Source organism: Ambystoma mexicanum, chromosome 10 (assembly GCF_040938575.1).
Source record: "Ambystoma mexicanum isolate Mex_15411 chromosome 10, UKY_AmexF1_1, whole genome shotgun sequence".
Lineage (NCBI taxonomy): Eukaryota > Metazoa > Chordata > Amphibia > Caudata > Ambystomatidae > Ambystoma > Ambystoma mexicanum.
Genome location: NC_090932.1, coordinates 274,140,819 through 274,165,500, shown reverse-complemented (window position 1 = coordinate 274,165,500; position 24,682 = coordinate 274,140,819). Strand labels below are relative to the sequence as shown.

Here is a 24,682-nt window from a genome sequence, read left to right as displayed (position 1 = left end):
TCCTTCAGCGAGCATGCCGGATCAGACTTTAGATGCCACTCAAAGCAAATGCAGGAGCACAGATGGACTAACGGCCCCAAGCAGAAGTGAAATACCACACTTATGTGTGATGTGTGGGCCGACTTGTGTGTGGACAAACTCACAAAGGGCACCCGTAGCACAGTTTGGAGGTCTCTAGGGTAGACAAGAAAACTGCAATAGGGCCTAAATCCTGAACGGGTCATTCGCCTTGGCTGAGTCGGACTGCATAAGATTTCCATCCAACCTACCTAATGGTTACGCAGGTTGGGGACTGCCCCAATTACTTACTGATAATCTTCATTACTCTTAGTCCTACTAAGGGAACGGAGGATAGCACAGGGGTAACACGCTGGTCTTGTAAGCAGGACCACACAGAGCAACAGAGGTTCAAATCCTGGATCTGCGCTTAGAGACCAAACTCAGGTATGGTATTAGGTGCATTATAAAAATACAATTTAAATAAATACTCTTTCTCGTCACAGTACTTACTCAGGTATGGTATTAGGTGCATTATAAAAATACAATTTAAATAAATACTCTTTCTCGTCACAGTACTTACGTTTGAAGCCATACCATTTTTCTTTCTTGCAGGTATAATACCCCCAATTTACCCACAATCCCTTAGTTACCAGTGTCCCAAGCCGGATCATGGGACCGTCCACAACCAGGGAGTGAGAGGATGTTCGTCAGTACTGTGACAAGTAGGACTAGAAGTAATGAAGATTACTTGTAAGTAAACGGGGCATTACCACTAAGTCCCTCTTCCTCTCCCAATGACTTACCTTTGAGGTGTACCAAAGCAGGTATCAGGAAATAATATCCCTTTATATATGGTCGCCGTATATAATGTCACCGGGAAAAGGTCGTGGGGACATTATATATTTGACCATATATATAGAGAGAGGGGCAGCAGGGTTTGCGGGGGTGTCCCCCGCTCCCCATGTAAAATAAAAAAGGGTTTACGGGTTGCAGGGGTGTCCCCAGCATGTTCCATGAAATAATGTCTCCAATTATTACATTGAACCCCAAAGCAGAAGCATGTGTAAAGGTCCCAATGGAACACATCGTGAAAGGAAATGCTGCTGCATCCCATTACTTTATCACAACACAATGCCCCTTAAACCGTGCCCACAGAAAGCACACCAACCCCAAAGGACCCATCCCTCGGATTATACATGTTCAATGTGTAATTGCGAATAAACATGTTCTGATCAGCCCACGTGGCAACCCTACACATCTTCTAAAGAGAAACTCCCTGAGCGTCCGCCCATGAAGCAGCCATTCCAATAGTAGAACAAGCCTGCACATGCTCTGGAATGGGTAATTGTGCAGTCCCAAAAACCACAGAGACAACAGTCTGGATCCAGCGGTTTATGGAAACTGCAGAGGCCTTTCTGCCAGCCTCAACTGAAACAAATGTCTCCAAGAGACTGTTTTTCGAAGCCTCTGTGTTCTAGAGTTGTACTCCAAGACTGTTCTCCTAACGTCAGTGGTATCCCATGCATCTTCTTACATTATCCATGGGTTCTGAAAGAAAACAGGGAGAACCAGCTCTTGAGACATGTGAAATTTGGAAACTATCTTATGTAAAAATGTAGGAACACAACGTAACACCACATCTTCTGGGAGAGCTTGAAGCAAGGAGGCCTACATAATAGCATCCCTATATCCCCCAACCTCTGAGCTGACTTAATAGCAATCAGAAATTATATTTATACTGTGAGATGTTTAATATTAATACTCCCAATAGGCTCAAAAGGAGGACCCTCGTAAAATGTCCGTACCAAAGCAGATTCCACCGTGGCAAACACTTCTATGGGATTGGACGAGAGAAGGTAAGACTCCTTCTTGGCCTCCTTGTCTCCGGTGATGGTATTTAGGGCTACCCAAAGAGCATGAAGGGTGGACACTGCTGACCCTTATCGAAGCACTCCTGAGGAACTGAAGCACAAGCGGCAACCCAGAGAGAAGAGGAGACGTACTAGATCCCTCACACCACTTAACTGCATTTCCCCAATGCCCCTCGTAACCTTTCAAAGTGGATGGGTGTTTGGAGTGAAGGATAGTCTCCACCACCTGGTCTGAGAGGCCCTGAGATTTCAGCCCGCCCCTTTCAATTTCCAGACTGCCCATTGTATCCTGAGATTTCCAGACCTCTGACCCTGGATCCTTCAAATTTCCTGACAGTGGAGATCCAGAAGAGAAGGAAACCATCCCCTCTATAGCCACAAGGAAACCACTTGGATCACCATTGCTCTGATATTTTGTAAAACCCTAGGGATAAGAGGAATGGGGGGGGGAGTCATAAAGTAGACCCTTGGGCCACTCCAGCTTCAGGGCATCCACCCCCAGACACCTTCTGCATGGATCCGGCGGCAGAAAAACTGGACCTTTGCTAATGAAGATGAGGCAAATAGATTCAATATCGGGGACCCAAACTAGTGACAGATTTTCGAGAAGGTCCTATCTGACAGGACCAAATTCTGGGGATTGGGGAAACATCCTGCTGAAACGATCCACCTCAACATTGTCCACCCCTGTTATATGGTCCACATCCAGGGACAGCAGATGGCTCTCTGTCCATGACCCTATCTTTAAAGCCAGGGCATTCAGGGACCTCAAACCTGATCTGCCTGATGGTTCACATATGCCAATGAAGCTGTGTTGTCAGTCCTGACTAAGGCACCCTGCCCCATGATCCAGCCTGAGATCCTTGTGAGATCCAGGTGAATAGCCAAAAGCTGCCTCCAATTTGAGGACTTGAGTAGGTCCACCTTCTCCAATTTCTCCTGCATTGCCATAGTCCTTATAGTTGCCTCCCAGACTGCTGGTATCTGTAGTGAGGATGATCTTCATGGGGTGTTCCAATCCAACTCCCCTTCTGAGATTTCTGCTGAACAACCTCCCTTACAGATCCTCCCTTAATGTCTGGGTCACTAGGATCCAGGCTTCATAAGAATGGGAAGCTGGATTCTAGTGATCCAGAAGATGTGAAACAAGGGGTTTGAGATGAAGACAAGCCCAAGGAACCAGGAAGACAAATTATACCATATGGCCCTGTAGCACCAACATTTGTCTTGCAGACTCCCAATTCCTTCTGAGTACCCTGGTCTGAACATTTTGGAGACACAGAGCTCACTCCTGGGGCAGAAACACCTTTCCGTTATCTGGGATAGAATTGTGCTCTATGAACGTGAGGTCCTGAGAGAGAATCAGATGGATTATTTTCCAATTTATTAGGAATCCCAAATCCAGAAAGCCTGACAGACCAACATAACATGAGCCTGGATCATTCCCCTGAGATCTGCCTTGATAAACCAGTTGTCGTGGTAAGGAAAAACCTGATTCCCTTGCAGATGAAGATGTGTCACCAGGGAAGCCACCAATTTTGTAAAAAAAAGTTGGAGGCATTTTCAATCTGAAGGGAAGATCCAGGAATTGAAAATGACTGCCCCCCAAAGAGAACACAAGGAGCTTCCACTGTGAGGGGAGTATGACCACATGGTAGAAGGCATCCTGGAGATTTAAGGGCACAAACCCGTCCCTCTCCAATTATCAGATTAATTATTTTCTGAAGAATTTCGAATTTTAATAGTTTCCCATTCAAAACAAACATTTCATGGCTTTTAGATCCAAGATCAGTCTGTATTTCTCCAATGGTTTTCGGACCAAAAATATCAGAGACTGAAACCCCTGAGGCAGTTGAGTGTGAGGAACCCTCAATATTGCACTCTTTTCCAGTAAGCCCAGGATGACATTGTTTGTAGCCTTCCTTTTGATCTGGTTCTTTGGAATCTTAGTAATGGTCATGTGCGACTGAATAGCCGGACCCAACATTTTATATGATACCCTCGTTGGACTGTCAGGCCAGCCCAGGCATCTGATCACCACCTTTCCAAGGGTGAAAAATAATGCCAGGATCTTCTTCCCACCGCCCTGCTGTGATTACCAGACTGCTGAAACTGTCCCAGAGCTTTCTTTGCTTCTAGTCAAGACCACAGAATCTGCTGCCGCCTGAATTACTTAGATCTGTTTCCAACAGAATGGGCCTGGTGTTTGGACCTCCAGGGCTTTTGGGCAGAGGTTGAAGAGGGAGTATTTCTTCTAAGCTTATCTGGATGTTTGTCTGCATGGAAATCCTTGTGAAGCTTTTCTTCTGAAGAATCTCCAAACAGTGCGCTCCCCTCAAAAGGAATTTTCCAAGGCCTTTGTCTTCTGGGAGCACTAAGTCTTGCAATCTCTAATATAGATGTGGCGCTTGGCTGAAACACCAGCCCCCATGGCTATTGCTGTTCTCCGAATGCCATCATAGGAAAGCTCAGAAAGCAGCTCCTCTTGCTTCTTCATTTCCGTTAGGATGGGCGCACAGTACAAACCTTTGTCCATGGCCTTGCAAAGTTTCTGGAAACCTCATAGCACAGTCACTTCGGTATAAGGCCTGTATATATTAGCCCCAAGGGCCAGATGGGCACATGCACCTTCCTTAAGGCTACATTTGTCTTCCTGTCAACTGGATCCTGGGCTGCTGCTTCTTCTGCTGCCATTGATGACCTTCCCACCAAGCTTGCAAAGGATCTAGTCATCCAAGGTTTCCGGGAGGAAGGATTCCATACCCTTAAGAGGATATCATTTTGCCATCAAGTGCAGTATTGACATATTTTACGGAACCTTCTACTCCTTTAGGATCTTATTCTTTATCTCTGAAATAATCGGAAGACCCATCTTCGGAGTGTGCTTTTACTGATTTTTGGTTTGCTTGACTCTCCCTGGTGGGAGGGTTCTGAAAATTCCATGCAACCCCAGACCTGGGAAAGAACAGTTTCCACCTCGTCCCAGTCCAGATATTTTCTCTGTGCCTTAAACCCTAGGTGTGAAGAATCTGAAGCGGTCAAGGAGGCTGCGTCTGTTAAGGAAGAAGAGGATGATGAAGAAGATCTCTTCCTCTTCGTTCCTTCATGCTCCTGGATAGTGTGCTTCAGAATGCTTTTGATCGCCCTCCGCAATAGAGAAAACATCAATTCCAATGTTTTCTTGGTTGCCATCTTCTTCCTGGACTGAGAGTTCTTTCTGGACCTGCTCTCTGTGCTAGATGAGTCTTCCGCCCCTCCAGGTGATTCTTTTTTCCTTGAGTTTGCTCATGAGCAGGATAGTTTTCACTAGCAGACACAGAAGAATGCTCTGAACTTTACAGGAGATAGGGCAACTGGTATCCATGACAGCGAGTCCACATCACCCTAAATACCCAGCGCCATTCAGAAAAACCCAAACCAGCTCTGTTATCAGAGCTGGTCCCACCACCACTGGGGCGCACGTCCTTCAGGCCCGGCTCCAGCGGGGGGGCAGAGGAGCCAGGCCCCCCCAAGAACCTGCTCTGGCCCCCCCTAGAAAGGAGGCCTCTGCTAAGCCTGCACCTCCGTTTTTTTTCATGTACCGTTTTATTATCATTCACGTTAAATGTTACGTGAATAAAAAGAAGATGGTACATGATGATGCACACAGTGCATGGGAAGTTTAAGCCATACAGGCTGATGCTGGTGCTGCTATTATTAGATGCAGCCAGGCCGGAGCAGTAAATCACAGGGCACTCGCCACACGCATGCAGGGCAAAACACTGTAGCAACTTGCAAGGCTGCTGGTGCTCGATGTGCGCACAGGCTGACTTGGTCAGGCCCACGCCTGCGCATTGATTGAGCAGTGACTTTCTAATTTCACGTGCCCTCTCTATGCGCAGGCGTGGGCCAAGCCTAAACACCCTTCCCTTGCTGGCACAAAGTCGTACTACAGTGCTGTTGGCCTAGCCCAGGGGTGGACACCTCACGCTGCGATTGATCTAACCAGAAACTGACAGACGGGGTACTGGCAGATGACTCAGGACTGACAGTCTGACAGGTACATCAGAGAAAAAAAAATGCCTGTCATTAATCTTGCATGCTTTCTGTGCTTCACTTTGCGATTCAGTGCGCCTGGGTCTGCTGCATTACACACAAGTCCTCATCAATTCATGGCTGTGCCCACTTGCAGTTGGTTGGCACACACTTCATATAGGCTGTGCAAGGGGTGGACTGGCAAGCAAAAGAGGCCCAGGAAATAATGTTCAAAGTGGCCCCAAATTACACATCTTCAGCAAGCCCACCTGTTTTCCTTTGAGAGAATGTGGAAATGCCACACAAAAGAAGCCCAGCGTGATCTGGCCTACCAGGGAATCTCCAGAGTTCCCTATAGGCCAGTCCATCCCTGCTGAGTGAGGAGGGAGCGCCACTGATGTGAGTGGGAAATGATAGCGTGAGGCTAAGGAGGGTTGCATGGGGCACGAGGAGGGGCAAGGGCAGCCACTCTGGAGGGGAACTGGTGGTGTGTACAAGGGTGGTTGGTGGAGATATTAAAATCCAGGCAGGCATAGCAAGCAAGTGGCGTGGCAAAAGGAATGCACCCACATTCAGTGCGACCCCTGCAGGGCTGCTCCTGCACACACTATTGAACCAGCGATGCATGCCTCAACTGTTGGATTATAGTAGCCTGAGTCCAATGGCCAGTGTCATGGTGGACTCCATCACTTGGCGATGGCCATTGAATTGATATTGCATTCTGGGACTTGTAGTTTGGCTTTCTCAATCTAAACATGAGACTACAAGACCCTACATGTAAAGTGTTGTTGGCTGTAGCACGGGATGACCATGTCACTCATGCCATGTATGTAGCGAGGAATGTTGAAAACAGCTGGCGAAATCTTTCCAACCTTCCCTGGGGTTATTGAGCATGGCAGTTGCAGAAAGGCGGGGATCAGAAGTCAAACAACTGGAAGACATTGCAAGGACGTGCTGCACGGATTGCACAGCGAGTTAAGAGCTTGCTACTGTACTGAATTACCATCTGCAGGACGCGGATAGGAATACTGTCTGTGCCGATACTCCCTGTGCCAACGTCGATACAGAAAGTACCCCCCCATAAAAAAGAGTGCTACTTGCAATGCTAAGAAAACAACAGAAATGGGTGTAAAAAGGGCTATAAGAAAATGCGCTGTTATTATCTTTGGTGTAAACCCCCAGATAGCAGCGCAGGAGGTCACAGGAAGGCTCTGTGAAGGGGGTGTAAGCTCCAAGGTTAGAAAGATTTCTGGATTCTTAAGTGAACAAGGGCAGAGCCGGCTGAAGATGTGACGGAGCCCATTTTAACATGATGGTTGAGGCGCCCCTATTTAGAGTGAAAACATCCTGCGGCAGTGACCTCACACTCACAAACAAAATAATTAATAGTCATTTTGTAACCTGCACTCTTCACTCCATAGATTCCATCTCGACGCACACAGCTGTAGGAGAGAGCAGGCTCGGCCCTGGCAACCCTTAGCACTTGGCAGACAGATAGTTTGTACCATACCTGCACTGAACTACAGGCTGCCCTGGCAGCCATAGCAGCACATGCCCATATCTTTTTGGGTTTGGTTGACTTGTAATGGAATGGAATCCGGATTCAGGCAGCAGCTAGGCTCGCCTCGACTCCGGAGGAAGGTCAGCCCTCAGCACGAGCGGTCTGTGCTGCACCTGCACACATGCACATGAGGAGCAGTCAGTCACACGGACAATAGGGCACGTGCAGTTTGCTAAAGGCCGGGCCCCAGGCAGTAACCCTCACACATGTGCAGACGTGAGCCACAGCCTGTGAGTCCCAGGGAGAAATGCAGCAGTCTGTGAAGAGCAAACCATTCGTTCCCATTATGGATCCTTCCCCAAAGCAGGAAAAGAGGCCTTCCGGGGAAAGTCCCGGTGTCCTGGTGGGCCAGTCCAGCACTGGGCTGTGCACAGCGATAAGTTCACGTCCATTGGAAGTCAGGGCAGCTAATGTCCATAAGTGCCTACTGGGGTGGTTATGTGCCGTGGGGTGCTGGGCTTGGCTGTCTTTTCGTGCCCATTATCACTGGCACAGGATTTACATTTTGTCAAGACCTGGTGGTTTTTTTAGATAGTTTCACTTATATCCGTTCCCGATTTCTAAGAAGTCTGACAGGCTGTCTGGAATCTATAATCACCCCCTGTGATTGCCATTGGGTATTGGGTATGGTTTTGCTCCCAGGTGTGCATGGGGGCCTGCCAGTTTATGGCCGCGCCCATTGCTATGCTGCTGTTGGAAGTTGCTCTCAACACGTCATTAACTAAGCTGGAAAGGTCACTGGGGGCAGCTGGTGCCAATAACCCCCCCCTCTTCTCTGGGCCACTGTGTCATTGATAGCATTTGTCATGGCAACCACGCAGGCTCCCGGGTTGCTGGAAACACGTGCCCCTGCTCATACCTTTTGGGGCGCCGTGAATCACCGCTGCACAGGGCTTTGTGCGCCCATTTCATGAGTTTGTTTAAAACCTTTGTGCTTTTGGGGTTTTCTCTGCCTGGGCTATTGTGTGCACTCCCGGCCCGAAGCCCGTGGATGCCATGGTCACCCCGAGCTTTGAATTAAGGCCTAGTGTATTGTGTATTGGAGCAGACCCAATGACAGCCACATTGAGGGGGCGCTGGAGGGAAAGGTCAGCTCTGCCCGAACGCAGGGGGTAGGCTGTCCTGGGAGAGGACGGATGCGTATGCGGCTGAGGCTCACAGCAGCAGACCCTGGAGGGGGTCATTCTCTGCTTCCACAGGCCCTGACTGGCACCACACTGCTGAGGATATATGTAATCCTAACACCACCATGTCTCAGAGAGGGCAGGGTCTGCTCCACCGAACTTGGCACCACACTGCTGAGGGTTGATATAATCCTAACACCATCAGGTCTCAGAGAGGGCCTGGTCTGCTCCACAGAACTTGGCACCACACTTCTGAGGGTATATATAATCCTAACACCACCAGATCTCGCCTTCCGAGATGCATGCTCATCGCAATAAAAACAGCTTTGTGGAACATTTCCAAGTTTAATCCAAGAAAAAAACAGTTTCATTTCGGCTTTAGTTGACACCTGGTCGGGAATTGAATAGGAAATATTGCACAAATATATTTTAAATGCATGCACTTTTACTTTGAAAAAAAGATTATATTGAATTAAAAGCAGCAAGCAGGACAGACACACTTTTCACATATTGGAACTTTTTAAGAGAGTGCAAAATCCGATGCAAAGCAAACAGTCCTTGGAAATTCCAATATACTGTAATTGTGACTATGGAAGAGTTTTCACCACAGTGAGGGAACAGGCCCACACAGACTAAATCACCCTTGGGTGTCGTGCTACCAGCTTCAGTGAGAACGAAGGACAAACTGGTCTGGCAGGGGACAAGGTTGGAAAGCCTGATGCTCTCAATGCCTGGCACTGTAGCTCCGCTGCCCTTCTGGGCTTTTGTATTTGCAGCAGGAGGTAGGCAGTGAGACATGCTAGTGGGCTAGTGGCTGGTAGTTTGTTATTGTTGCTTTCTTGGCTTCTGCAGGGTTAGAAAGTGAAAGGGAGAGGTGCCATGCTTCTTGGGGAGAGATACACCACATGTCAGAATGAGGTGCATGGAGAGTTATATTGCATGAGGAAGACAGCAATGTGTGGTGGGGTTGGGAGTGAGGAAGAAAAATGGGAGGAGGCGCCGTAGTAGAGTGGTGCACTTGACAGTAGGGCGCATGGGACGGTTGTAGTCATAGAGGGAGAAGTACACTGAGAATGAGCAGCTTAAGTAATAGTGAGGTAGGTTCAGAGAGCGTGGTCTATGAGAAATATAGCTAGCAGGACCTGGAGACTGGGTTTGCACGAGAGAGCTCAGCTGTTTAGGGGAGAACTGTGCACTGTAGAAGTGAGAGTGTGGCAGTATATAGGGAGAACCCAGTGTTGGTTGCTTAGGGGAAGAGAGGAATATGCTGTCAGTGAATGTGCTAGTGTGAGAGGGGTACAGAGACAGGGACTATGCCTTTAAATGCTTTGTTGTGCTTTCTATGCATTGCCAGTCTGTTTCATGCACATTACTCTATCAAACTGTGCCATGCTATGCACAGTCCTGCTTGAATGCCGCGTTAAGACTTGCCATATGTTGTTATGCCATTTTGGTACCTGTTATCAATGGTCGACGTGGGGGCTAGCCTTTGGGAGCAGCGCTCCTCTACTTTTTTTCTATGTTTTACTGTTCCTATACTTTTATTTTTTAAAGAAACAGCTCCAGCATGGTTTAGTTTTAAAATAAAAAAGTGCAGGGAGAAGTTGAAACTGGAACTTCAGTGCACTGCAATGAACGTTCCCTTAAATAGCAGGTATGCTTGTTTGGGGGTTTGGACTGCACGTTGGAGGGGGTGTGGCAGGTCAGCAGGGAACATAGTTCCACTACTTCTTTTCGGACACTTCGATTACTGGACGCATATTGCTGGTTAACATATTGGCATACACTGTGGCCACAGTTTCCTTGCATCTGTTCCTTTCATTGGATTCCTGTTAAAACAAGCATTTGCAAAGCCAACAACATTGAAACTGGCATAGGTATTAGATAAGCATTTTCCAGGCAATGTCATACTATGCTCATGTACTAAGATGATTTACCTGCCAGCTGGTGCCGTATTATGAACAGGCAGTACCATCATGGCATTGTCTGCAAAATGCCCATGTCATGCCTGCAAAAATGCTAAAACTGTTTGCCGCTTTGCCAATGCGTGTTCACTCCCAATTGTTTTTTTGTATTGTTTCAATAAGTCCCAGGTGTTAAAGACAGCAGCATCTCCAAAGAGCCAGAGAGAAGGATGGAAATCGTCTAGTGTCTGTGAATGGGCGATAGGGTATGGCCCAATATCAATGCACAATGTAAAAGCTGCTGCTGGGGGCACAGTCCATTTAAGGCCCTGTATTCAGGGAGTCTAATCATGGTAGTTGTATTACTAAACATCAGGAGAGCTGCATGTTGCAGACCTCATTGTCTAATCATTCAGTGCAAAGCTTCATTCATGCAACGAGGGGATCAATTTTAATAACAAAACACAGGCCTCTTAGTTGGGTAAGCAGGAGGAATGTGTTCATGTAACACATGGCTCTATTTTAGTTGCACCTTTTCTTTCGCATAACGTTTTCAATGATCTTTCCACGATCTCAAGAGAGCAAAGCATTTTTTACTTTTGAGAAACAGAACAAAGTGCTTGCCATAAAAGGGCAGGTGCTGTGGCCTGCAGACATTTCTAATCAGGCCACTCTGGAGCCATCTGTGCTTATTTCATAACTAATTATCGTTTTTGTTTTGTTATGTATTGCAGTGTTTTACTCTAGCTCGAGCCGAGCATCATGGACACGTGTCATTATAAGAGGTTCTGTAGAAGCCACCCACAGTGCATCACAGTTTCCATCAAGTTCTCTGTCCGTACCACCCTCTTTTTGTGCAAAAGAGATGAAACGGCCTGATCAGCTAAGCACTATTGACCAAGCACAGCATCAATCATGCGCTAACACAGACAATATTATTGATTTGAATAGGGAAAAACCATCCCAGCCTTTACTGCAGTCCTATCCAAAAAGTAAATTTGGTACCCGTGAAAGAGCATTCAGTTCAGAATGGTACAAAACCCAAAAATGGCTGGAGTATTCTGTAAGCAAGGATGCTTGCTTTTGTTTTCCTTGTCGTGTGTTTACCACTGGGCAGAATGACAAGGACATTGTCTTTACTGTAACTCGTTTTCGCAATTAGAAACATCCCTTGGAATCTGGCAAAGGTTTAGCGAAACATGTTTTAAGCCAAACACACACCTATGCTGCTCTTGCTTTGGCAGAAAGTGCAAAAAGAATGCAAAAAGGAGACATAATTCCGTTTTTATTAGATACAAAAGTAATTGAAAACAATAGGTATTACTTAAAGAGCATTGGAGAAGTGATTCAGTTTCTCGTTGTTAATGAACTTCCTCTTCGTGGTGACACAGAAGACGTGCTGGATTTCTCGGGTGGCTTGTTTTTAAAGCTGTTTCAGTACACTTTGAAAAAAGATAAAAAGCTGGCTGATATTGCTCAATCCGTTCCCAAAAATGCCAGATATACCTCAAAAGATATTCAAAATGAAGTAATAGATACTTTAAAAAGCAGTTCTCTCGAAATGTTAGCAAAGGTATGACAATTGTGATTCAAAGAGTTTTTGTATCAAAAGTGATGGTACTCATGACAAATGCAACATTGAAAATGGGTCACTTATAGTACGTTTTGTAATTAAAGCCAAGAAGAGCATTTAATCGACCTTTTACAGTTAGAAAAACGGGATGCAGAACACATTGCCGAACGGATATTAAGCCACCTGACAAAATGTAATTTTAGACCAGAGCACATTATAGCTCAATGCTATGATGGAGTGTCATTGATGAGTGGCTGTAATGGGGGAGTTCAGGCTGTCATACAAAGGTGGTTAAAATGATGTATACCCTATATTCACTGCTATAATCATCAGCTCCATCTTGTTGTTATACATGCAATTCAGAGTGAACAAGTGTAAAACGTTTCTTTTATTTATGTAATCTTTTGCATACTTTCTTTCATCGCCATTACATAAGCCAGCTCTTAAGAGATTGCTTGAAATCAGATGGACTAGCCATTATGAGGTAACCAAATCTGTAGTTCAAAACATAGATACAATTTCGGATCTTTTATCAGAACTATATAATGATGACAGTGCTTCATCTGAATTGCGTGCTGAGTCACGTGGCATATTATCTCACATACAAAGAGAAAATGTATATAATGTTGGTACATTTTTATTCAAATTGCTGTTAATCCGGAAACCAGCCAACTCTGCATTCCAAACAGCGCAAACAAATCTTTCAGTTGCTGTAGAGATTGTGTAATCTACACTTGAGGCTCTAAAAAGTATGCGTGCTGATCCAATGTTTTATATTAAATATTGCTCTCCTTCTACTGCTGAAAATATTTCTTGTGATGTCACACATTTAGACAATGGACCAAAAAGACAAAGAACCCTAAATTGCCGATTTGCAGATTCTGTGGTGTGTACCACAGTTGGACAATCTGAAAATGACAATGATTCATCAATTACAGAACAGCAAATGCTAAGGAAACCACTGCTGCACATTCTTGACAGAGCAATTGGTGTAATGGAAATTAGATTCTCCCAGAAAAACACTATGCTAATAGAAGCCATTGCTGCTCTGGTTCCCTCATCACAGCATTTTCTGGATGTCAATGTTTGTTCACCTCTTTTAGAGCTAAAACAGATAAGCAAATCCACTTTGGAGGCAGAACTGGTAGTGGCAAAACCATTGCTGCAAAAACAAAAATCACAGCAGATTCAAATATTTCCACAATTTGTGAAGTGTTAAACAATTACGCAGACGCTTTTCCAGGACTGCATGAAATATATGTATCTGCACTTGGCATAGGCATTTCAACTGCGTCCTGTGAGAACTCATTTTCTATTACGTCCCGTGTAGTCACAGCCTTTCGGCGCTCAATGCTTCATGATCGTAAAGAAAATCTGACCATATTAGCACACGAGAAAGAACTGACGGGAAATCTTTGCATGGATGACTTTGTAGGGGAGTTTTCAAAGATAAAGAGAAAATTACCCCTTTAAATCAGTTGCCAAAGGACTATTCTCATTTGTCAAGAATACAGTTTTTTTGCATGGATGTCTTTGTAAGGTTGTTTCAAAAGTTAAAGAGAAAATTACCCCTTTAGTTTAAACCAGTTGTCAAAGGACTATTCTCATTTGTCGAGAATACAGTTTGTTGGAGAAAAAAATGTATGTCTTGCTCATTTTTTACTCTATTTTTTTTTAAAGTATTTTTGTTTTTGGGGAGTACACCTTAAGTCTAACCTAATTAATCATAAATATGTATGCAGTTTGAATTCTACAAATGAAAAAAAAAATGAAAGAACACAGATAGTTTGCTTGGTTAAAAGGGCAAGGGCAAAACCAAGGGTTTGAGCTTTTGGTTAGGTGTGTGGTAGGCATTTGCTAGGCACTGATATTATGGTGGTAGTACCTGGCCATAGGTTTGGAACAGTGCCGGGAAAATTATGTGATTACCTAGACATTTGATGGCAAATTCCTATGTAATACCTATACATAAGCCAACTGGCGTTGTCAATGCTTGTTTTAACAGGACTTCAGTGCAAGGAACAGATAATAATCAAGTGGCTAATAGGACACTTGATTAAGACATGTCTATTACAACATTAGCCATTTACTTCTGCAATACACTCTCAGCAGTCTGCTTAGAAATAACTGGCAGACAAAAGTGTGATATTTTAGATTGCTAGAGTGATCTCAAAGAGATCTCAGGGGGATGTGTTTTGGGTGGCTAGGTGGAGGTAGTGGGTGTGGCCCTGGGCAGTCCATGGCTGTGTAAATAACCAAACAGCTGCAAATTATGTGTCCTTTCTCACTTGCCAACTCCCACTTTTCTGTACTCAAATACAATTGTTTTGGATTAAAGGTGTCACTGAAGCACCACCTAATAGCCCAAACTAAAAATACAATGGCTAAGATGTGCATGTATGGACTTTGCAGAGCTCTTAATTTTCACACAAACTGCATGCAGAGTGTCAACCTAATAACAATGCTTGATCACTGCCCTAATTGAAGATGCCAAGAATGTGACTTTCACAATGTCTCTCCTATACTTTTGGGTGTCAGGCAGCCTGCCCTGCCTGAAAATGTGTCACGGCAAGAATGATGACTTTGTTCCTCTTCACTCTAAGGGTACCTCTCATAATGATTCCTACCTAATCAGAATGGATTCTTTGTACTTGGGGTTTCAGTGCTTTCTGTCATAGGTACTTACTGGTGGGTTTCTGACCAAGTGTGGAATACTGCCCGGCCAGAGGATGTCATGGATGGGACTGTTTATAAAGGACTGATCTTTATTAGCTCATGCAGTTTGGGTAACTGTCCATAGTGTTTGTATGGAAACAGAAAGTAACCCGTGTATTGTTTGTGCTAGAGGTTTGGAAGGCTATATAAAGTAGCTCCAGGATGGGTTAGGCTACTCTCACACCAACTGGAAATTGGGCCCCCCCAATAACACCTCTGGCCCACCTAGATGATACATTCTGGAGCCGGGCCTGACGTCCTTGTGTGGGAGTCAAGGGGCGTGGCTGCAGACCAAGTAACACAAAACCCTGTCTCTTCATGGAACCCAAGTCTGAGAATTTGCATAAAAGCAAACAGCATTTTGGGGAAAAAAAGAATGCCCACTGTTTTATATTTGAAATATATCTGTGGTAGTGATTCAGCAATAAATCTCTTGAGTGTGTAATGGAATTGGGTGCTGCTCGTTTCATTGGTCATAATACACACCCTAACAAAAATGCCTGTAAATGGCAAGTCATATATACCAATTTGCACAGCCTCTTACCAGCTGTGAGGCTTTAGCTATGTCTACATGGAGTGAACATTCAGTCTCACTTGCCGAGTCTTCTGTAGTCCTAGCTGCTTGTGGGTGAGGGCTCAGGCCAGGAGGTTTCCTGGACTATCCCTGGGCCTCAGGATAGAGCAGGTGTTTGGTAGGTAATCTTTGTGGGAGCTCCCCGCTATCTTGATTCGACCCATTTCCTACCCCTGGCTATAGCAGAACCTGATGGAATGATGGAAATAATGTTTGTGCCGTAGGAAGCTGTAACTAAGGCGTAGAGTCAGGATGTTAAGTAAGTTTGGAAAAATGCCAATATAGAGATACAGCCCAAGTTAGTGAACAGGCTGTTTTGTGTTCATCTGCTTGGCACCTTTCTATTTCCATGCTTTCTTGGAATGTTAGCTAGTACTGGTTCTAAACAGTGGCGGCTGGTGAATGTTTTCAGTGGAGGGGCGTACATTTTCCCCGTAATTAGTGTGAATTGTTGAGCATAGCAAGGGAGTACAAAGGAACCGAATACATTATTTTAAAATAATGGGCTGAAATAGTAATTTTAGAAATATTGGATACAATGTTGTACAAGGTGTACTTGATTCTGTGGGGGTAACATATGAAACAATTCAATAGATGATAAGTAGCCAAAACACATTTTCCTGAACCCTCAGCCCACTATATGACAGCACTGTCACTATATAGCACATGCTCATGACACTTGTGCCCACAATACATAAGGCTGCCTTGCCACTGTAATCCACTTTTGTGACTTTGCCTACAGCACAGGATGTATGTAATTTCATTTAAAGGTGAAATCTTCGAATTTCTTTTCTTCAAATAATTGTTTTAATTATGCAGGAGGAGACTCCCTTAACCCTCACCATTTCCCCCCACCTTATCCCAACCCCATCTATGTTTTAAAATGTAACCACTTATCCAACTAAATTCGGAGAAAACAAAATTCATAGATTTCTCATTCAGTGAAATTGTATTGGGTGAAATGTAGGTATACATACCTACAGCACATGCCAGCGCTGTCCTGTTTCATGATGCTGGTGTCCAAATACATGCCAACATTGACACTCTAATAACTGTCATGATGGTCATACCCAAAATATGTCATCATTGCCACTATAAAATACTTTCATGATTCCTCTGGCCACAATGCCTGCCAGTACTGCCACTAATTGAAGGGCCACAGCAAGTCAGTCTTGCCCCAGACATGCCCATGCATGTGCAGGCACACACACACAACAACATGCACATATACGGACATGCAGACCTCTGCAGCTTACACACATATACACATTTTATTTTACTTTCCTGCCTGCTCAGGCCAGGCAAACTAACATCTGTCAAACCCCGCTGGGCACACAATGCCCACCAGGAAGAAACCAAGAAACACTGGAGGATAAAGTTTCAGATCCATAGTCATCTAGGCACTGCACATGTACGGTGCTATGACATTAGCTTGAAGAGATGGTAGACTGCAGGAAAACAGCATCATGCATGCTTAGCCAGCCAATCCCCCAAGTAGCACCAATTTGAATAAAGTGCCCTTAAATTGGGTAAATACGTTGACTATTACCAGAATACATTAATGACATGTATATCATTTGTTTTTTATGCTGAAAGGAGAAAATACTTGTTTGACACTAATTTTGCACAAACACCGAGACAGGCTTGCGTAACACTCCTTTTGCAGAATTTAGACTGCCATGTCTCCCTACTCACATGTGAAACATGTTAGAAAAACCATTAAAAAAGCAAACAGGATCTTGCAGGGAAGATAGCATTACCTCCAGTAATATGTAAAAGGGACCATTTTAAAACTATTGGGTGCATTACAATATATTGCATACACATTCAAAATACACATGTAATCCCCTTGTTATAAAATTAATATTTTAATGTCAGCCATTATCCACACAGAGGGTTAATGTCACATGGGCAGGACATCAGTCCCATTGTCACTCTGCTGCTGTAGATGCACATTATGACCCTCAGTAACCTGGGCCTTTCACAGGGCCCCACTGACAGGGTCATTAACATGCCATTAACACACTTTATAACTAGATTATGGGGGATGGGGAGTCTTTTCGTCTACCCAAACCCAAAGGTTTTGAAATGACATGCCTTTAAATAGAGCATTCGAAATCTGAAGTGTCTGAACTAACAAAATGCTGTTGGCAGGGTGGGACTGGGGCAACAAACAACCCTGGGCAGCAAAACATAGGTGGACGCCAAACAAAAAATAAAAGTGGCCCACATTCAATAATCCCAGCGAGTCATGACTCACTGCCACACACCACCTGGGAAAACGCTGGTAGTGTGGCGCTGTGCACATTGGCATAAGCCAGGGCCACAGTGTATTCAGTTCCTTGTTAAGAACAAAAACACAACCCCACCATTGCTACCCTACAGATTCAGGGCCAAGGTAAGCCTGTCCTTGTGACAGCCGCACACATTTCACACCAAATGAGCTCAGGGTGTGCTGGCAAATCCTCAATGTTGAGGGGTGTAAATGCCTCCCCATACATTCCCAGAGCACGAGGAGGTGCAACAGTGCATTCCACAGAATAACAGGGAGAAAGTGGCTAAAAGCCACACAAATCTGCACACCTTTTGGTACGGAAACACATGAAAAATCCAACAAAAGCATGCCAAGTCAGCCAAGGAAATACAAGAACAGAGACTGACATTGCCCAGCAAAACACACCTTCCAGATAAAATGAATAAGAATGCAAGAGAGACTTGCGACACACACGCACACTCACACAACGCACTGCTCCTCTGGGGTTGGGTATGGCGGCCCCTGTCTTGCAGAACATTGCCACGTTCATTCCTGCTGCACTATTGGTCTTGTACATACCACCTTTACAGATTGGCACCTGCTTTCACTCGCCTTTCCATCACGCATGAGCCATTAACGAAGGACATCACAAACTGTGTTGGCAAACACACACAAAAGTGTGGATGATGTTTGGCAACTTAAAGCAAACCCATACTGTATTCAGAAGGGTCGTGCTGTCTGCCTTTGGAGGCTAGGGTGAAAGGCTACAACTGTTTGCTGGCTGTGGAAGGAGTTGGGAATCCTAAAGCACAATGCTGTAAAAACAGCTCAGCAGGTAAAGCAACTGTTGCTGAGATGTTATAGGTTTAGACATGGCTGTAAACTCAGTGTGTTTTTTCCAATTCCTGCTTGTAAATGTGCTGTATAGTGTGTTGTTTCCACTTGGGGATGATGGGTACAGCTGCCTCACTTGACTCTGAGAGTTTCTGCACCAACAGCGAAAATAGAAAATTGCCAGCCATGGCTGCAAAGCAGTTTACATGGCATAAAAGATAGTTTCCCAACAGGTCTGCCTGTTTGAAATGCCAGTCAATCTAGAGCAGTGGGTCGCATATCATCTGTTACTGCCATGCCACTGGCTGTTCTGCAATCCAAAAGGTTTCTACACAAGCCCCAAAGCATTTCGGGACCACTGTTCTTGCCAGTAAGACCCTACAATTTGCTATGTGCCAGCCGGCCCTTGACTCAATCAAGAACTTGATTCTCACCGTTTGCAGTGACAAAACTTTGCAATATATCTTAAACCTGATGGGTTTTATTTTTCTCCTAAGGAGGTCTGGGCAGTTCAGAGTGGTAAAACAATCACAGCATTGCTTCCTTTAACTAGGTTACCCTTGACTTTCATGGAATCTTGCTAGCAATAGGAGTTGCATACATGAACAGAATTCACCTGAGAGATGAGTTCAAGTGCTCTTGCATAGCACCCTTCTACCATTATTGGTGGCCTTGCTGCGCGTGTCTCTGCAAGGAAAAAGGGAAGAAGTGGGGTTCATTACTGGGGCCCGGGGAGAGGCAGCTGCCAATCCTGTGGTGCTGATGGGTGCAGGTCACAAGTGCCCAGTTCCTAAGCGCCAATCTGCTTTCTATAGATTTGTTGGAAAAAACATGAGAGCATGTTATCCATAAGGAAGCAGCCATGATCTGATAGACTATAGCGCCGCCACTAATGTGGGAGTGTAAGATAGAGCTAAAGAGGAGAGCTTTGTTGTGGCTCGGTTAGAGTTGATGTGGTCACAGCTAGTCCTGTGGTGGCCTCCTGTGAGGGTTTGTCTGTGTAGCGTAAAGAGGTAGGAGGTCTTAGATGGGAGTCAGTCAGGGAAACAGGAGTCTGCCTACACTTCTACCCATGCCATTTGATTCCATTTCTCTAGCTGACAATGCCACCTCTCAATCCCGCAACCTCACTCAGACCCTCTCGATCGCTGTTCTCTGTCTCAAATATATACACTTTATCCTGGAATGTAATGTACTTTCTATAGTTTCAGTGTCTTGGAAAAACATTTGAATGCAACATGGCTTCAAGGTGCAAGAAAGCACTACCTGTTGGAACAAGAATTGTGAGGAGGAATTGGAAACAACTGCTTAACTGCGAAGAGGGGAGGGACTAGATGAAATGGAAAATCTGTGTACAAATGAGAGGGTATCCGCACGAGAGATGGGAACACATTCCGTACAGTGTGAGCAGGAGTGGGCTGGCCCGTAGGGAACTCTGGAGATTTCGTGGTAGGTCTCGGCAACCTTGGTCTGTTTTGTGAGGTAACCTATTTTATTTCCAAATGTTCTCATAGGAAAAGGCTTGGGCTTGCTCAAAATAAGTAATCTGGGGCCACTTTGAAAATGATTTTCAGGGATTGTTTTAGTTCCCAGTCCACCCCTGAGTGTGAGCAACGTAACGGACATGTATATGACATGAGGTGGTCTGGACTACTGTGCCTTGGAAAAGCAGAGAAACAATGTATATATATTTATGTTTATGTTTATACAGCGCTTTACACCAAAGCGCTTTACATTATAACAACAAGAATACATTGAAAATCAAAACAGTAGAAGCAAATTACAAAACATGAATCAAACCAGTAAAACAATAAGAACAATTTGCCTATGAGGAAAAAATGAGAAAGGAGGGGTGAAGAAGGGAAAAGAAGAGCGAGAAGAAAGGAATGGAATGAAGGGTTCTACGTTATTTCGCCGCGGTATTTTTTCATCGCCGTTTATTTTTTGAAAAATTCGTTTTTTTTTTTTAGGGGGGTTGCCCCCCCAACAATCCCTCCCTTTTTTCTTTTTTATTCCCTTGTACCCACAACCATATATGACATTTTTTAATCCCCCCAAAAAATAAAAACGATGAGTTTTTTTCAAAATAAAAACGGCGATGAAAAAACACGCAATGAAAAATACCGCGGTGAAATTTGTGTATATCGGAATGAAGATGCGAGATGTGGGGAGGAAACCTTAGAGGAGACGGAGCAGGAAGAGAAGGGTAAGGAGGGGAGGGCATGAAGGAAGAGAGAGGAAGGTGATGGTAATGTCTACATTTATTATATGAAATTATGATTATAAATATAATTATAATTATACATTTACGATAATTATAATAATAAATATAAAATGAAATTATATAATTATAATAGGAAAAGAAAAACCTGGTTATGAATCATAACAAACAGGTATAGAAGTGCATTTAAGCATGAATATCAGACACATTGGTGTTATAAAAAAAGAGGGAATATATGGATGGCACGAGGCTCCCTAACCAAGCTATAAAGTGATCAGTGGCTATGGCAGTCACAGGCGCTGACGTGTCTTTTACCACTAGTCAAGTTAGGGGAAAAACTGAGCTCCAGATTAAGACCGTTTCCGAGCATTGTTAATGTTAATGTTAAAGGACATTTGTGCCGTGCACTATCACCACCGGAGTGGTCCCCTGGCGCTACAGCATGGCCATGGGAAAGCCAATATTCCTTTTATAAAGTGCTTACTTCTCAGATGTAATCGGTGCATAAGAGAGAAGGCTCCACGACTTACGTGTATACTCAGCATCCCCATTGAAAAGACTGGTACCTATTATCGCGCGCTTTCTCCTCCATCAACACATCGACTTTACTGGCAGGGGGAAGTCCCGCATCAGCGTATGGTCCCGAAGCCACTGTATTTCATGCAAAGATGGGCTGGAAAGTTTCCATACAGATCAACCTATATGGCGTAGGGGGAGGGCACCAAAGAATGACCTGGGACACATAATAAAGTGTGTACAACAAGTAACCGAATCGCTAGAGGAAAACAAAAGCTGCATGTTATGTTTTGTTTTGAAGCAGCCACTAGAACTTGCTTTGACTTAGATTTGGAGGTGCACATGTGAATTCAAGGCGTATCTATTACCTGATCGTATGGATCCTGTGCCGCTGGTGGCCCAAGGTCAGGCAACTCCAGAACTAGGTGATACTGGCTGCTCTCTGGACCGTGGCGGGCTGTATCTCTGAGTGACACCCTGATCAGTCTCTCTGGCTCGCGAGGTGGGGAGGGCACCCACTGGATAGGTGGAAAGTCAGCCATGGCTGCACGAGCCCGGCCCAGCGAGGCTGGACCGACTGCTGGCGTTGCAAGGCAGAGCCCTGCCTAGCAATAAGAATTCATGCGTATTGGTTACCAATGAATTAGCATCACTGAGACAGTGCAGCACTCCGCTGCAGCAAAGAAGTAAAATGTAAACGTTTCATGAAGTTACATATTATAATGAACATGAATTGAGAGTAAAAATCAGCCCAATCGTTAGCCAATGAAATCGGTCCATGGAATTTGGATTGCATTTTGGGAAATGGCCGATTTCCCGAATCGGCAGTCCAACCCTGGTTGTTGGCGAGTCCATTCGTCACTCGTCCTCAATCATTCCAATTTAGCACGCTCTGCCCACGGAGCACACACACTCACACACACACACAAGCAAATATACACACCCTCACCACAATCTCAAACACATACTTTCACAAACCACATATCCAGTTACCTGGATACACCGTCCGTCGGTCTCCACATAATGGGGCATGCTGCTCCACGCTGCTCTAGGCCTCTTCCCTCCTGGGCAGGGCTTGACTACAAGTACCTGCCCAGGATAGGAGTTGTCTCGAACAGGGTGACTCCCTTCACCCCCCCCCCCTCTCAGCTTTTGCACAGACTGGGGGTGTTGTCAGAATCCTGACCCCACACCCAGCCTGTGTGAGAGTCAGGATAGGGGAGGGGTCAAGATCTTGCTTTGTATTAACGCCCCCAGGATAGTGTTTATCCCTGGGTTCTGGCAATACCGTCAACCGTGAATGGGCAATTACCGACCCATGCAACTCGTAATGGGCTGGTTATTGCCCAATCACGGGTGGCAGTGCCGGCAGCGAGTATGGCGGCTACCACCATGCTCGTAATGAGGCCCGATGTCTACTAGTGAAGAAGGCATCATAATGCAAGCTGTCACTCATTGGCATTCTCTATCCTACAGTGGGCTGAAAGGAGGCGGGGCAAGGCCCCCTCTGCTTTCATAGGCCAGCCGTGCCTGGTTCTAAAACGAAGAAAAAGAATGTGAGCGACGGCTCACTTAGTGAGTAGAAAGGTGGCTGCAGTGGGCTGCAAAGATGGAATTTCCCAAGTCTCAACTCTGATGTATGTATCATAATAAAGCTCCCGGTTTTATGTTATGTATTTTTGCACCATTTGGGTCTGTATTCATCCATGTTTATTTTGTGGTCATTATCTGTATTTATCCTTGTTTCTCATTTCCTATGTAAAAAAATGACTTTTAACCAGTATTTTTCCACATGTGTACAGGAAAAACACACATTTGCACTTTGATACCTATGATGGGAAGCTCATAGATCTGTGTTCTTGCACAGCATGTCAAGCGCTGCACATCTGCCACCACTTGAACAACCTAAAAAGGGATAAAGTTCCCTTTTCAACCTCTCTCTATGCTACTGCACTGCCATTGACCTGCAATGCATGATTGACAGCTCAAAGACCCAAGCAGGAGACATGCATTTCTGTTTTTATGGGAAAAGAGTGATTTCCGTCTGTATTTATGTGTAAAAATCAGTGAAAACACAAAAGAGGGAGCCTTAACCATATTCATCATCTCAATGTTTTATTGACAAAATGCTAGGAGACAGCGGCAAACTCCTTCACCGTGTCCAATGTGTTATTCGCCTAGGACGGCCCTTTTCACGCAGGCAAAGTCTCTTCCTTTCTTTCTTCCCCTGGAACCCACCACCCCCTCCCCCCACGTTCTCACCTCAGAGCTCATCGGATGAGGTTCAGACGAGCACTGAAGACTCACTCATCTCCTGATGGATTTGGCTCTTGGACCTTCCAGAGCAGGTTCTCGTTCCTTTCCCTGTTCCTGTCACATCCCAAATATAGCACTCTGAAGTCACCATAAGTTGTCTTTGAGCACTATACAAACACCACAAATACAATAAAAACACTTTTTATATGCAGTGTAGCACTCTATTGAAGTATGTTTAATGCAAAGTGATATTTTCTGGTTAGGTAAATTGCATTTGCACCGTAGAACTCTAGTGACGTCTGCGTGACAAATGATGCCGTCTCTCGAGTACAGATTTCTAAAAAATAAAATAAAAAAGGAAACAAAATAACTGCCTTGCATGAAAAATCTACATGCACTCTAATTGATCATTCACTTACCGACCAAGCTCTCTTACCTTCAGTTGCAAGGGAAGTTGTATATCATATTAGCATCTGTTAACGGGCACCAGCCAATCAGAAGGCCAGGAACGCAAGCTTTACTATATACTAAAGCCCCCGGTTCCTTGAAGGCCATCAGTGCCTCACCCACAGTCGCCATTTCATTTACAGTCACACTGTACCCCACACTGGCCACCACAGCCACACCCTCCCCTCATCGCCCATGTACACGCCCCCCCCCCTTTGGTCTCCACCTATCTGCTAGTTGGATCCCTCGCCTCGACGCAGTGCCTAAACCGCTGTCATGAACATCGCAAAAAGACTCAATTTCTATGTGCATGGGCAATCTTTGCTTTAGTTTCTTTTTAAGGGTATTCGGCCCAAATTCCCTTTTGAAAAAAAAAGTTTTAGCACCCAGGGTGCTAATAACTCTGTTTCTCAAAAAGGGTCTTTACCAACAGGTAGCTCCCCAAGGTCCACTGGGCCTGTGACTTGGGTACTGCGCCGTTTCTGGACCCCATAAATAATTACATCACAGTTTATATAGTGCTTCAACTGCATTCTTCCTGCCTCTAAGCACTGAAATAATAGATATTATTATTACCCAATGTAATGGTATTCCATTTATTGATCTCGAAGATGCAAAGGCTAGCTTGAACTTAAAAAGTGCAAATTGGCTCCATATCTGAGACACACACTTAGTCCAGGCATACATAATAACGCATGCATTATCCTCAGAACCTCTCCTGTATTGTAGAAAAAGCTCAAGAATAAGACTCTAACCCTACCTCTCTCTCTCTGACGTTGAATCATAAGGGAAGCTATATAATAATAATAATAATATCA

General features: G+C 44.8%; 1 protein-coding gene across 1 annotated transcript in view; it reads right to left on the bottom strand.

The window, feature by feature from the left end:
- KLHL6 (kelch like family member 6) overlaps positions 1-24,682 on the bottom strand; it is a 665,920-nt gene that overhangs the window by 561,147 nt on the left and 80,091 nt on the right. The window lies entirely within an intron of this gene.